This window comes from Leuciscus leuciscus (assembly GCF_965113295.1).
Source record: "Leuciscus leuciscus genome assembly, chromosome: 2".
NCBI classification, from domain to species: domain Eukaryota; kingdom Metazoa; phylum Chordata; class Actinopteri; order Cypriniformes; family Leuciscidae; genus Leuciscus; species Leuciscus leuciscus.
The window spans coordinates 8,252,352-8,267,421 of NC_138726.1; the positions used below are offsets into that span (position 1 = coordinate 8,252,352).

A 15,070-nucleotide genomic window follows, 5' to 3' on the forward strand; every position below is an offset into this window, starting at 1 on the left:
CTTCAACTCACATCCCTCCTGTATTCATCAGAGTTTTAGCCAAAACAAATTAACAAGGCAAAGTAGCACTCAATACACACATATAAAACTGACAATCAGGCCAATCGCTCAAACAACTTATCCATCATCCTTCAGAGTGTAAATGTGTGTGCATCATGTGTCGAGGCGACTCCTGGGTAAAAGCAGGACTCTTTAATGTTGCCTTGTGAGGTGAATGCGCTACAGATGTATGGGCTGATGTGAACGAGGCTGGGGTGTTTAGCGGGCCAAAACTCAGAGAGCACAGCTGGTGAGCAGCTGGGGCCAGTTGTGCCGGAGACCGATGGCAGGGGTGCCCATCGCTCACTGTAACCAGAGAGTTTGGGAACAGATTAATAGATGCTCAGAGGTTAAGTAAACATAATCTGATAGAACTCTGGCTGCATTTAAGGCTGTTGGCTTTGCTTTGCTGGCTCTTTCATCACTGTAACGCCTCTCAACCCCAGTGCTCTTAACGCTCCTAATATTTGGAAAAGGATTTAAGGACAGGGGCCTGGCACAGTAACCAACATCATGCTCTCTTCCAAAATATTCCACTTGAGGGTCTTAAGTCAGGCCTGTTTATCTAACCTAAGCTATGTCTTATCTAATAACACAGTAGCAATGCTGATGATATCATCCACCCTGAACATACTACACTCAATCAAACTTTTTCCAGTGGCATCTATGAAATGCTTTGCCATTGACCACCTGTATAACTTTCTTATTTTGAAAGAGTGCTGTTACTGTTTTGCCCACACAATGAATGTAAGTGGGGTCCAAAACAACATTAACTAATATTGTATGGACAATAAAACACTGAAGACAAATTCTAAATATACTCTTGTCTTTCCACAAAAGAAAGAAAGTCATACAGGTTTGGAATAACATGAGGGTAAGTAAACGATTTAATGAGTGAATAAATTCATTTTTGGGTGAACTATCCTTTTAAGAAACAAAATAAAACCGTCCTCTGTTCCAAAACCTAATAAACTGCACTACTATCTACTGTCTAACTAGGCAGTAGAACTTCAAGTCACTGATTTGGGATATTTTAGTTAGCAACTAGTATCAAGCAAATAGCACTCGTGAAGCGTTTGACCGTACAAAGTGAAACAACTCACAAGTGATACTAATAGACTTAATATTAATTAAAATATTAAAATTTTCAACTTAAAATTTTTACACAAAAAGCCAACAATAAAACAGAAAAAGCAAGCTCTTTGAATAACATTAAACTGTCACAGCCCTGTACTAATACAATCAAACAGAATATTGATATTAGTGCTGGAACTAGCGATTATTTTTTCAATCGATTAATTGATTATTATTTTGTGATTAATCTAATGCTTTTTTTTCTGGTTAATCTATTGTTTATTTTCTGAATAGTTGATTAATACTTTGGTTAATTTATCAATAAATAATAACCATAACTAATCTACCTATGAACTTTTACCTAATGATATTATTTATCACAAAAGATGATGTTTATGCAGTGTAGGTCTAATTAGAAAAGTGTTTAGTATAGTGTATTAACTGTGTGATCAGGCGCTGCCGTTCTCAAGAGGCGGCTTTCTCAGCGCCATCAAAATAAAAGTCCCGTTTCCAAAACATGGGAAACTTATTGGCCTTGATGATATATCGGTCGACCACTACTAAGAACGCGGCACTAAAAGAAGTTCAACTTTTAAAACCTCTTTTCCGTTCCACTGACCTGTGTCTCGTGTTTCTAACAGCAAAAACGCGTTCTGTGTGACACCTGAATTTTGGTGTGTCCTCAAGGATAGCATGAAGATTCCCACTGCTCTGATAAAAGGGCTCACTTTCTTCAGCAAATACTCACATTTCAGAGACGTGCGGTCCACTTTAATTGGCCTTTTCTGTAAAGGTGGACTTTAATTACTTTGTTCCTGGATTAAAGGCCTCAGACTGTTCAGACAAGAGCTGGGTTATAACCTTTACTACTCTCTATCTCTTTTTCTGTTTTTCTTTCTCTCTCACTCTCTGCACACAGTAAGGTCAATGTATTCGGGGGAAAACGGGTCCAGAAAAATTCCCTAGCCTCAAAAGAATCCCCAAATGTGATCTATCACCTTAAAGGTCACTGAAAGACACACAGCACACAGTTGATTAAGTCTTACATACATATGACAGAAATGTTCAATTCAGTCTTCATATCTCTCTATTTCTTTTTACCAATAAAAATGTTGAAGATTATAATATTTTTATCAATATTTTTACAAATAAAATTGTGAATGACTTGAGGGGGAATACATGATGACAGTATTTTCCTTTTTAGGTGAACTATTCCGTTAATTCAATTACCCTCTGGACAAAAACTACCCTTGATTCTGATTTCCCAAGGCCCCCCAAAAATGAATTTACCAGAAAAACATTTGCTCTCTTTGTTTCGCAAGCGTTAACACCCACACCAGTGGAGTAACGGGCTAAACAGAAATGAGAATGAATGGAAGGTCTGTTTGATAAATAGCCATGTTCCCACTGAAATGCATAAAAAGTGTGTATGTGTGTGTGTGTGAGCCCTCGTCCTTCAGATCGGCATTGCACTGCTCAACCTGTGCGGTCAGTACTGAGTGATAGACTAATCGATGTGTGGCCTAATCAGCCAGCTTAACTCTAATACCCAGGACAGGTTCACATTATTATCATATCAGACTCCACATGTTTGGAGGTGACATGGAAAAGGCAAAAAAGATTAAAGTCAATTTTACAGAAGAGCCTTCACAGCTTCTGTTGTTTTGCCCAGTTCAGGAGGACTTTTATCTGATGCCCGACTAAAAAAGTGTGCTGAAAAACACATGCGGCATACCATAATGAACTCGCACTCTCGTTTGCAGTCGGTGCCATGCTGTGTGGAGTAATTCAGAAGCTGGAAGGCAGATGGCCCCAGCTGAGCGTGAAGCTTTTATGTGTTCAGACCCCAAAACCACCTCCACCACTACAGTCTAGCCCGTCCTACCCTTATAGGAGCCCTTATCAAAGTTGTGGAACTCAGGCCAACACTTTTGGAGGACGGGTGGGGTGAGGGGCGCTCACGAATCATCTATAAACACCTTTACACAAACTGTTTACAGGCAGTAAATGATGCATTAAACAGAAAACAGGATGGCTGGCGGATTTAAAGGGGCTGGGTTGGGTTGGGTAGTGCATGTTGGCTTCACACAACTGTCGATCTCTCAAAAGTGGTTGTTGCACACACATTTAAACGCTAGGGTTGGGAACCGAGAATTTTCCATTTTTTTAAAAAGACCAAGATAGGTTCGGTTTTGTTAATGGTTACAGACTGGTATAGCTCATTTGAAAACATGTAGGTTAAGATACACAATTTGTCAGTAGTGTTTTATGAAAATAAATGAATACAAAAAATGCTACCACAGTATTATTATGCAGCTGTAACGCTGAGTTCAAGGAAGACGATGATGAAGGTGATAAAAGGTTTATACTGTAGATACAAGGATAATACAAGTACAAGGATAATAGCCAACGTGCAAAACAGCATGCAAACATAACACGAACAATATCGGACAAAGAACTGAACACAAGCAGGAACTTAAATATAGAGATGATTAACTAAAAGACGAACAGCTGTGATGATAAGTGTTAGTGTCCATAGCAAGCGGCATCCTCCGTCTCTCTCTTGAAACAAACACGGAAGTGACTTAAACTGCGATTCATCGACTGACTGCTAGAGACAGGCTCCAAAACAGAGTAAGTTCCATATACTCCCCATAATAATATGCCCAACTCTACAGCAGAAAAAAAATAAAATAATTTACAGCCTGGCACAAAAAGTGGTTTTGGTCTATAATGCTAATTTTGCCCTTTATGACAACTGTGAGGGGGGTGAATTTTTTTATAACTAATCCGTTTAAATTATATTATGCCTTAAAGGTCTGCATAATTAAGGGCGTGGCCACTTGAGTGACAGCTGGATTGCAGCTGCTGTTACTACTAGCCGTTTGTCTGCTGTCTGCTAGCCGTCACGTCACCTCAGCTAATCTTTGCCCATTTTCGCTTCATCTGGGAGAGACGCGCTGCCAAGATGGCGATGGCCGGCTCCACCCACTTTGGGCTTCAAAAATGCTCTTCAGAAACCTACGGGTGATGTCACGGACACTACGTCCATATTTTTTTACAGTCTATGATCCATGGTGACTGATGAATGGAGGGAAAATACAACAAAATAACACATGTGACAAGTGAAAACCAAAACAAACTGAGGATGACTGTGACAGCACCATACACCTGGATGATGCGACGGCAGCCATGGTGAGCCAGAGCGCCCACCACACACCAGCTTATTAGTGGAGAAGAGACAGAGTGATGAAGCCAATCAGTATGGGGATGATTAGGAGGCCAAGATGATGGATAGAGGCAAATGGGCAAATTTGGCCAGGATGCCAGGGTTAGGCTAAACCATGACTCTTTTTGTAAAGGATTTTTAATGACCAGAGAGTCAGAACCTTGGTTTAACATCTCATCTGATGTGCTTTTTGACAGTGTAGTGTGTCCCCATCACTATACTGGGGCGTTAGGACCCACACAGACCACAGGTAAGCACCCAATGCTGGCCTCACTAACAGCAGCAACCTAGTTTTCCTAGGAGGTCTCCCATCCAGGTACTGACCAGGCTCAACCCTGCTTAGCTTCAGTGGGCAACCAGTCTTGGGCTACAGGGTGATATTACTGCTGGCCATACATACATTACCTCACTATTTTGCGAAGGAATATCATCATGTCTTTTTTCCCCAAATATTTATTCCTTAAAAGTACTTAAAAGAATCATTAATAGAACCCCTAAGGAACGAAAATCATTAAGAGGAATAAGAACCAGAACGTTAATCATTAAAATTCGTCTCGATTCCCATCCCAAATGACCACATCTTGAGCTGTCAAGCAAACAGACAGTGAGGGGCAATGTTGACTCGTTATGTACAACTGCACTCCAAAATGCCAAAGACAACCTGGCACCAATTAAACTCTGGCCCTAAAAAGACATTCCCCTGCAGGCAAATCGGGTGAGCTAGACGTCAACCAAGCTTTTATCACAGAAGCAGCTCTGCACTGTGTCAAAGTGGCAAATATTCACAAAAGGACTGCATTAAAAGGCTGATTTGGTTTTGTAAATTATTGTTGTCTGTAATTGGTCAAACTTATTCAAATCACGTGAAGATGAAATCACTGCAGGCTCTTTAGAGTCAGTGTTTTTGGAAAGGGAGGAGGGGGAAAATGACGCGAGGGAGAGAAAACTTATAGCAAGAGATACAGAGAAAAGCAGTCACTATCAAGAGAACTCTGGCCTTATTGGAACAATCCAGCACAAAAACAGTCATTTAACTTTTCTGTCAAGTGTCATAGTTATAATTCACTGTTTCATGATTACTGTCAGCTCACTTTACAGACCAGTGCTTGTGCTAATGGAAAATTGAAGTGAATAGACTCTCCAAACACAAAGCTTTGATATCTCAATTATATTTCTCATTATATTGCCTGTAGTGGTGGGTGATATACCAGTAGACACGATTAACCGATATAAAATTGTCAACCGGTAGAGATTTTGGACTATCGTCACTCACGTGATGTTGTTGTGCTGCGTAGTCACCAAAGCTTATCATTTGCTTGCGTTTTTTAAGTATTGCCATTTATAAACAAGTGATTTTAAACCGCAACGAAAGATAACTCATTCCGCTATATGTGCGCTTCAGTACTGTACTGAGTTCTTTATGCCGCCTAATTGAGCTTCAATGGTAAAATGCACACGTATACTTATGAGTCAAAATGCCCGTCTTTGCAAGTATCCTCATAAACACAGTGATTTAAATCTTAAGTGAATGTAAACAGTACAGAACATAAAGAAAATGCATGAGTAACAGTATATTGGATCTGTGCATTCGGTCTTAAAGTGACAGCAGCCTAATAAACCTGCTTTTATCTGTGTCATTAATGTTAATCAAACGACAAGAGAAAATCTCTCAATGCTCTTGACTGAATCACTTTTTTCTCTCACTTTTTAATATGACAGTGAAGATATGCAGTGTTTTTTATACATTTGATTACTTTACAATTTATGTAGACTAGTATTTCTTATTTCAAGTGCTTGAAGTTTTTCAGGTCTATTTCTTTGTTCTATTGCAGTTTTCTTTTTTCTTTTTTTTTATGTAGGCTAGTATTAGTTTTTTGGGAGATTGGTGACAAAAATTATGAAATTTCAATGGAAATGTTGATGACATAAAAACCTAAAAACAAAAATAATATATTGTGATATCGTTCTCAAGAAATAAAATGACTCATATCGTGATATAAGATTTTGGTCATATCACCCACCCCTAATTGCATGAGCAAAGCCCAAGGTCTCCAAATTAGCTGGCAGCGTGAAACTATGTAGACTGATTAAAAATACTTCTCACAATTAGGCTACCTTTCAAAACCGAACACATAACATATTGAGTTTTTACAAAAAAAATGAACAAAGCTATTTTTCTGGACAGAAGATGTACAGAACAGTTGATATTCTTGTTAATAATGGCCACAAAAATGTAAGAGAAATCATTTTGAGTGAAAGTGAGGTCATCCACTACTAGGCTTGAAAAGAAATCAATCCTAAAATTGATTAAATGTTGCATCTGGAGACTCTTTGAGCCTTTGAGCCAGGCTAATCAGAAACTCAGCACCGCTAGGACGTGTGAATGCTTGTTGAAACCGCTACGCGTGAAGCTGCTGGGATATGCGAAGCCTTCTCGTCTTGATCTTCCGCTGAAATTTGGAAACAGAATCTGGCCACCGCACTGTCAACACTTCCCGCTGCTTGTTGCGTGTCAATCAATGATGGGTGCAAGGGCGGCTTTTAGAGGGTCCCAAGGGTGACTGCTTAGAGCACGCTCGGTTTAACATGCCAACAGCCGGGTGGGAGTAAACAGAGAGGGATATAAACTGGGGTATTGACTTCATGATCAATTCTATTGATCAGCGAGCTCCCTCTCCTTCAGCAGGCATGCTGAGCCCTCACAAAGTCTCCATCTCGCCCTCTGCTGACTCCAGAGCACAGGCAGACTGGAAACCTGCCCAGATCTGCAGCCGAGACACCTTCCTCTAGGAGGAGACAGAGAGGAGAATCAACCACCATCTACCAGGGAGTCATCTGTCAAAAGTGAGATTCATCTGGTCTACTTGAAACCCACAAATTACATTTTGAAAATACTAAATAAAACAAGCAAGGTCTCTGAGCCATGGGTGGGAACAAATGTAAAACTTCCTAATTAGTCACTAAAAAAACAATGATCAACCAAATCAGAATATTGGGGGGTTAAGTGTCCCCCTTAGTGTTGAAAATGGCCTAGAACATATAAAAGCCAGGTTCAAGTCTGGCTTATGTCACATTGCAATCCCTGGAGTCTGTCTATCCTCTCTAATAAAAGTGCAAAAGGCCATAAATAAATTAAAAACAACCCTGGTATGTTTGAGCGTGGCAAATACACTCTAATCACGATATATTCTTAGTCACTGACAGCATTCTGTGAAAAACGGATGGCGTGAAAAGAAAGAGAGCTTAATTGAAGCCTTTTCTGCCAGCTCCGAGTGTATCCAGCAAGTAGAAATCATCTTCAGCTTTGTGACAGCCGCTGCCACTGATCCAATGGGACAAGCCAGGAGGGGCGGTGTGGGTCATCGTTCTGTCAAATAAGATTCACATATCCACAACGCGGGCTGGCACACCAAATGACCTCCCTGTTTACGAGACTGCTGGTGATAACACACATCATCTCATTAGTCACATACCACCCCTGATCTGCCATGGCACCTCCACTTACAAATGGCAGCTAAGCGCTAAATTTACCCTCGTTACGCTTGCGCTCCAATCACAAAAGGGCTGCTGTCTTTTGGGCTGAAGATTACAATTTGCTATGGACGGACACGCCGGTATCATTGCCGGTCTGTCGGGCTTCAGGTGGAAATAGAGATAAATGCACGGTGCAAGTAGAAGCTACTCACACCCAACGTGCATCTCCACTAGCAAGATTCGCAGACCGAGTGGATGTGACAGGCCTGTCTCATTTACAAACACCACCGAGGGCTGGGTTTCATGCAAAGCAGAGCCCACCAGCAGAGATCTCTCTAAGATGAAGTTTACCTCACTAAGGTGGAGAATAGCTCTGGGTTACAAGCTCAGATGCAGCTGAAATCTCAGGTAGCTTTGAAAGTGAGAGAGCACCACCCGTTATCTCATGACGGCACAGGATCTTCTCGTAATCCTGCCTCCCAGTTGCGAGGAAATTTCTCAAAACAAATCTGCGAGGCACAGGGCTGATAATGCGAACCTAATCAGGAGGAAAAAATATAATCCGCTGGCACCCTTAACTAGTATTTCATATCCTCGTCATCTCTCTTTCAGCTTCCTTTTTTCTCTTTGCCGCTTCCACTTGTGCTAATTCGTATTGGATTTTCATTCGTTCACCTTTCTGCGAGCATCAATTTCAGATGGCATGAGAAAGTAATATTCCAGCAATAAAGCTTGATTTACACCCTTTGCCTGGCTCCCCCTCTTGCTTTTTATACTTGATCATTTAGTGGGGATCGTATAACTGTATATCAGACGCAAATGAAATCAGGTCCCGTGCACATTAAGGCCATGTAGAGTTGCAGCTAACATCCCCAGCGATCCAGCCGCCCGGCTCCCCGGCAAGCCAAGGGCAGAGTCCCATTCATTTTCAGGCCCATTTCCTCCTATGATTAGGCGATCAATCAATCCGAGCCTTCAATCTCATCAGGCAGACGGGATTATCTGCCCATCTCCCCCTCCGTTACTCGCTCTCTCCCTCTCTTGAGCTCTCTCTCACAGAGCGGCACATTAACATCAGATCAAGTATCAGCGAGCGCATGCGGTCTGTAACGTCAAACAGACCACAGACAGACATCTCTTCATCTTTCCCTTCTCCTAATACCCCCACAGCTCCCATAGTGCACTGCATGCAAGCACGAACGGAGAGACGTTTGTGGAGACTGACAAAGAGGCACGTCTTTAAAGCGCTTGTCAAGGTATTAAGCCATAGGCCTACTTCAGGGAGCATCCTTTCAAAATAGATGAATTGCTTCTTAGACCATCACAACACCACTTGTATGTCTCAAAGACAAAGCCCGACCTGTCTCTGTAAATTGTGGCTATAGGCTCATTTGTCCGTGCGGGTTCCTACACGTCTACTAAATCATCCTACCTTTCCTTTGACGTGTCAGAGATTCCATACACTTGCCCGCCCGTGTCTTCCCACAATACACCGGGGAGGACAAACACTATTTATCGGACAAGTCTATATAAAGCTTTCTCAGTGTCAGAGAGGGTAAGAGAATATGCCCTATAAAAGCCCAGCCACTCAGACCCTGTTTTTACAATGATCCGCACTCACTCTTGTTTACACAAGCGTAATAGCAAGTAAACTGCTACTTGTAAACAGCAGAATGCCATTTAATGTGACTGGCTGGGTCATGGTAGTTTCTCTTTACAACAGGACCGATGCCACAGAGGTTTGGGAAGGGCAGACGTAGAGTTCAGAGAAAATGTGCGTTTATTCGGTCCACGTTGAACTTGAGATGTACAGAGAAAACGGATCACAAATGATCCTCTTTATGCCATAGACTTTTGTGTACAGTGAAACTACAGACTATCAGTCAAAACAACATTTCACACATATTGTAAACTTCAAACTTGGTCCAGTATGAGAAAGATTACCAAAAACAGTGGCCCTCTAAAGATCAATATTCAGCAGTTGTCTAAATGTCACTGTATTTGACTTAAAATATTAGAATCAAAATACTATAATAAAAGTGGCATCTGCAAACATATGAAATATTTTGTCAAGTTTACATGGGTGTCCTAGTAGACAGATGTGATTCATTAACTATGAACATGCTCAAATATTTGACAACCAGAAACTAATGAAATCCTAATTTTAAACAGCACTGTTCTTCATTATTTGAGAAAGGTTTTGTACAATAGCTATTTGTAATATGAAGAATAAAGTGTGAGCACTTGCATTCAATTCATGTCTACTCCAGAAGTACCAAAAAGTTATATTTCTATTTAAAATTTTAATTAAGCATTAACTGAAAAAATCCGCTTGCAATATAGATGATATAAATAATATAGAAAGTGGTGATGCAATGTATTTTTTGTTTTTGAAACGCAAGACTTTTATGATATTCATCTTTATGGAGGCTTGAAAGTACTTGTCCCCATTATTTGTAGTAACTGCATTGAAAATGGTCACTACAGTAGATGTGTTTGACAAAAGCAAATGTTGAGCACAGAAAAAAAAATATATTAATGACAGAATTTTCCTTTTGGGGTGAACAATTTCTTTGAGCCCAATTAGTTATCTAGTCATCTAGTTGATGTTGAAAACTGAAAATAATACACAATTTTTCACATCCATATTGCAGTAATAGCTTCAAAAAATTGGATAATCAAAATACAACATAAAATAATTTTCTAATGTAAATTCTAATAATTGAAATTTATAATCACAATTACATTATCAAGGGAAATACTCAACAATTAGGATGTCAAAATCATGCACACCTCTTTCATTCTTGTTAAGAATATTCTCTGACACTTCCAAAAATACAGCTAAAATCTACATTCTTAAAATAAAGTCTTGCTCAAACCTCCAGCGCTCCTTAAAGCATAGAGATGACATTTATTCTTTCCTGAAGCTGGAAGACACTTTGGGGTCCTTTACTCTCTGAAATTTTCATCATCTTTCATCAAAGCTAGGTGCGCATTATCCTCTCCCACAATCCTTAGCAGCAGCCCTGAACCTGTGACATGACACCACCCGCATTCATCAGTCATCAGCGGCCAGAATCATCTAAAAAAACAGCTCCTCTTTTAATTCTGAGAAGGAATCCAATGAATTAGTAATACATTTACATGAGCTGAGAGCAAGTGCGGGTAAAGAAATTACTCTCTTCATGTCGTGGCAAGTACTCTTTTCCTCCCTGACTGGTATGCGCAGATGAAAAGGGGCATCTGAAAGATATTCAATGCGAGGCCACTTAATGGAAAAGTGAGAAAATATAACCCAAAAAGCTTTTTGATGTAAAGAAACTTAATTCTATTAAAAATACAGATCGAACTGTCAGGCTTTCATTATGGTACAATACCTTTTAGCAGTCATGCACTGTTGTAATAAAGTTTCAAAGTACCTCAAAATATCAGATTTCCTGCCGTTCATATCAGACTTAGTCTTCAGACATGAACAGCACAAGGACTTACTGTAAAGCCAATTTGACACTTGGCCTTAAAAGTAATTTAGCCAACATTTAAACAATGTAAAGTTTTGCATGGCCCTATCTCCTATCTTTTATCTCTCCTATCCTTATTGTAACTTTTGGAGCGAAAAAGCAATAAAGCGACCCTGAGTATAAATAGGCACTATAAAAAGTATTAAAAAGGTACAATGGAGTATAAAATGTATTGGAAAAGACTATAAAAAGGTGTAACGTTTTTTCATCTTACTGGCAGACTGTCTCAGATCAGCCAGTAAGCAACAGCCAGACCTGAAATACTTGTGAAAACAGTGCAGACTTTTCACTAGGAATAAGGACTTCTTTTCATCAGTTCTTGTTAAGTTTATTTGCTCAAGAATTTTTTTCTTTATGCATTTAGGCATTTTTTGAGTATGAATGCATTTTTTCATGCTTATAGTCCTAATTAAAGTCACAAGCGTTATTCAGTCAAGAGCAGAGAGTGATTTTCTTCAACTGTTTTTTATTATTTTATTAACATAACAGACAGCAGCAGGTTTATTAGGCTGCTGTCACTTTAAGAGTTAATGCACAGATCCAATATACTGTTACACAATATGCGTTTTCTCTCAACTTTACGTTCCAAAACTGACTGTTTAACTGAATACTCGCCAAGAAGGTCATTTTGGCTTAATTTTATGTGTATGTTACCGTTTAAGTGCAGTAAGCCACTCATTTTGATACTTGCGACTCATAAGCTGTTTAAAAGGCAGCATGGAGGTAAGATCTTACGGATTTATGAATGAGCCGCTCGTTTTAAAATCTTCCCAGTCTACTGACATTTGTTATGACATCCGTTTCAAACATTACAATGCTCAAAGACAGTTCAAAGACAATTTTCTAAAAATGGCTGCGCGTTTGTTTCTCTGGCACATGGGCCTAAGGTCTATACGAGATAAAAAATCAATTCTTGCGACCAGACGCCCATTATCATTTACGAATCACCTCAACACCCTACATCAAGCGGATTGTGCCAAAATCGGGCTTATATCGTGCAATCTGAAACTGGCATAATGTTCCCATCCCCATCTTTGAGCCCCTTGAATCACACTTTGTCAGTCATTAAAACTGAGTACTTAACAACAGCAATTTCAAAGGGCCTATTTTTGCAAATCTTGCCTTAACAGTTGCGGTACATAAAATACGCCGGGAGCAGATAGTCTCCTTCAAAAGTACATGCATTATAGAATACCATTCGTCTGGTCTGGATTATCCATTGTCTCCTTAATGGGGCTGGTCATCTGCGCAGACAAATTCAACATGAAGGTCAGAAGTACAAAGCTCTGTGGCACACAAACTGAAAATTCCCTCGAGCAGCAGTAAAGAAAAGAAAGTGAACCACAGCCTCAGTTGACAGCTAAAGCTCCTCAGATCTCCAATAGGCCCCCTCATTGTCCTAAAAGCCAGTCGCCCCCGCAATAAACGGTTTTAATAACATATCACAATCCCCAAGTGTACTTTGCCTTTGTTTTCCACATGTAACCAGTTCTAATTAGGCAATGTGCTGCAAAACTTACTGAGGTCTGGCTGCCTCTGATCACAATAGCTAGTTGTCTCTTCTACCACAGCTGTAATTAATGAGAAAACCAGCCGACTCTTTCATGAAAAAAAAGGAAGATTTAGGGGGAAAAAGTACTTTATAGAGAGAATATATGGCTTAAAATCTGCCGGATAGACCTTGCCGTTCTCATCATCTGTGACAAAAAGCCAGATCTCTGTCTGTGCTGATGCAACCTGGTTCGTATTAGTAAAGAAATGCACCAAAATCATTGCAAAGAAAACAAATGGCACGGAGATCTACACCAGATGAACCATGACTGATCATCAAAATAAAGTGTAACACTCATATCTCTGTGGAATCAGACAGGATGTGCTTCATTTATATGGGACGGCGGAAAGAAATAAAGCATGTAACATAAAATGGCCCAGGTTTGTCATGTTTCAAATAAATAAATAAATACAACCTGTTTGTAAGATTAACCTAGTAAATATGGTTTATGTCTTTTTTTGGTACATTTATTGCTATTAAATATAAAAGACATTAGATATAAATCTCAATTATAAAAACACTTCTAAAACATTTAATGAACACCCTTTATTTTACATTTACCACCCCACATGTCTATTCTGTAACATTTTACAACAAGGTTCTAGCCTATATGTTAAACTTTGTTCATTTTAGTTAGCCTATACTCTTTTTTTAATCCTGATGTTAGGTTAGTGAATTCATGTTAACTATTATGTTAACTTATTTTGACATATAAGCATAAGCAGCCTTATTGCAAAGTGTTATTTTCTATTCACCTCATGTTCATTTCTGGACTGGAGATTTAAGGTAGACGCCATCCGGCAAACCAACATGATCGAGAGGGAAATTCATTCAATATTAGATATCAATAACATTTATCTGCTTAATAAGGTAATGAGAAGATTGTAAATCTGACACCAATTGCATTAACAAACTCCAGCAATCTGATTAGCAGTAATTCAGTATTATAAAAGAAAATCTACCGCTAATGGAAACATCCCGGCAGTCTCAGTAATAAAATAAACTCTCTGTGAGCTATGCTTCACTTGCAGCTCTTCTTGAATGTGATAATTGCAATTACACCACACATTGAATAAACAAGCAATTAACACTGCTTCTTTAAAAACTTTACAAATTAGTCTTATTATACTTAGAGGGAAAACATGTTTTAAGCCTTTTAAAGGTGTTGTAAATCATTCTCAATAAACTTTGGCCTAAAAACAAACGTGTGTCTAGTAAGCACAAACAGGTAGGCTATTGCATGTTAGAATATTAGACAGACTTTGATTATGTTTATAAAAGAAGAGGTGTGCTACAGATTCTAACCGAACCATCGTGTTTTTCATGTCTAAATGGTTATGAGACGGAATAAACAAATTATTTCATAAAATTAATTAATCTAACGTTACCTGTTGCACATTATAGGCAGTGCTTCATTTCACCCGTGTCTCGTGATTTGATGACTGTTTCACGCTGATTTCATCTTCTTAATGCTGCAGACGTTTGACTTCCAGTATATTCAGTTACAACAGTCAATAAAGACAGAAATCTCTGCGCTGTTACTTGTTCATCATTTCTAAACGCCCGCTCTGCCGTCCCTCTCTCCCGCCTCACCCACTCGTACACATCCTGCTCACAGACTGACAAACAGCGCAGCGAGCCAATGATCATTCAGAACACACCTGTCAAAGATTTGACTACCAATCGCAGTAGGAGCTGCGGCCAGGTGGGCGGAACTCTGCCAGAGAAAGGCGCTGGTCTCCATGGGAACATGCCAAACATGAAGCTACGCGGCTGATGAAAATGTCGTTTGAGGATCTTCATCTCTAGAGAGTAGCGCGAGGCAAAGGTGCCTTGGTAACCTGTAGCCGCTCTTTATAAAACATGAGATTTTGTGTAGGTTTATTTAATTCGGTAATATAACACATGGTGTACTGTAGCTAGACAGAGCTAACAAAAACATGACAAATAAAAAGTCAAGCGAATGCAATATTATGTTTGCGGTAATTAGAGGTAAGCTTAATGTTGTTATCAATAGTGAAAACAACCAATTTGTCCTGACTCCTGATTAAACATGAAATCATAACTCTAACAGCCTATCCACCTTATTCATGACGACCTTACTTACTGCGTTTTGAATTATGTGGCACTTCCGGTTTGGGGAACTTCCATTCAAAAAGGCTGAAACAAATCATTTAAATCATA

General features: G+C 39.5%; 1 protein-coding gene across 1 annotated transcript in view; it reads right to left on the reverse strand.

Annotated features, from left to right (window-relative positions):
* The window catches only part of pmfbp1 (polyamine modulated factor 1 binding protein 1), a 220,747-nt gene extending 206,300 nt beyond the window's left edge, over positions 1–14,447 (reverse strand). The window contains exon 1 of the mRNA XM_082161301.1: positions 14,275–14,447. The gene's annotated coding sequence lies outside the window, so the exon portion shown is untranslated. The remainder of the gene's footprint in view (positions 1–14,274) is intronic.
* Positions 14,448–15,070: the final 623 nt, after the last annotated feature.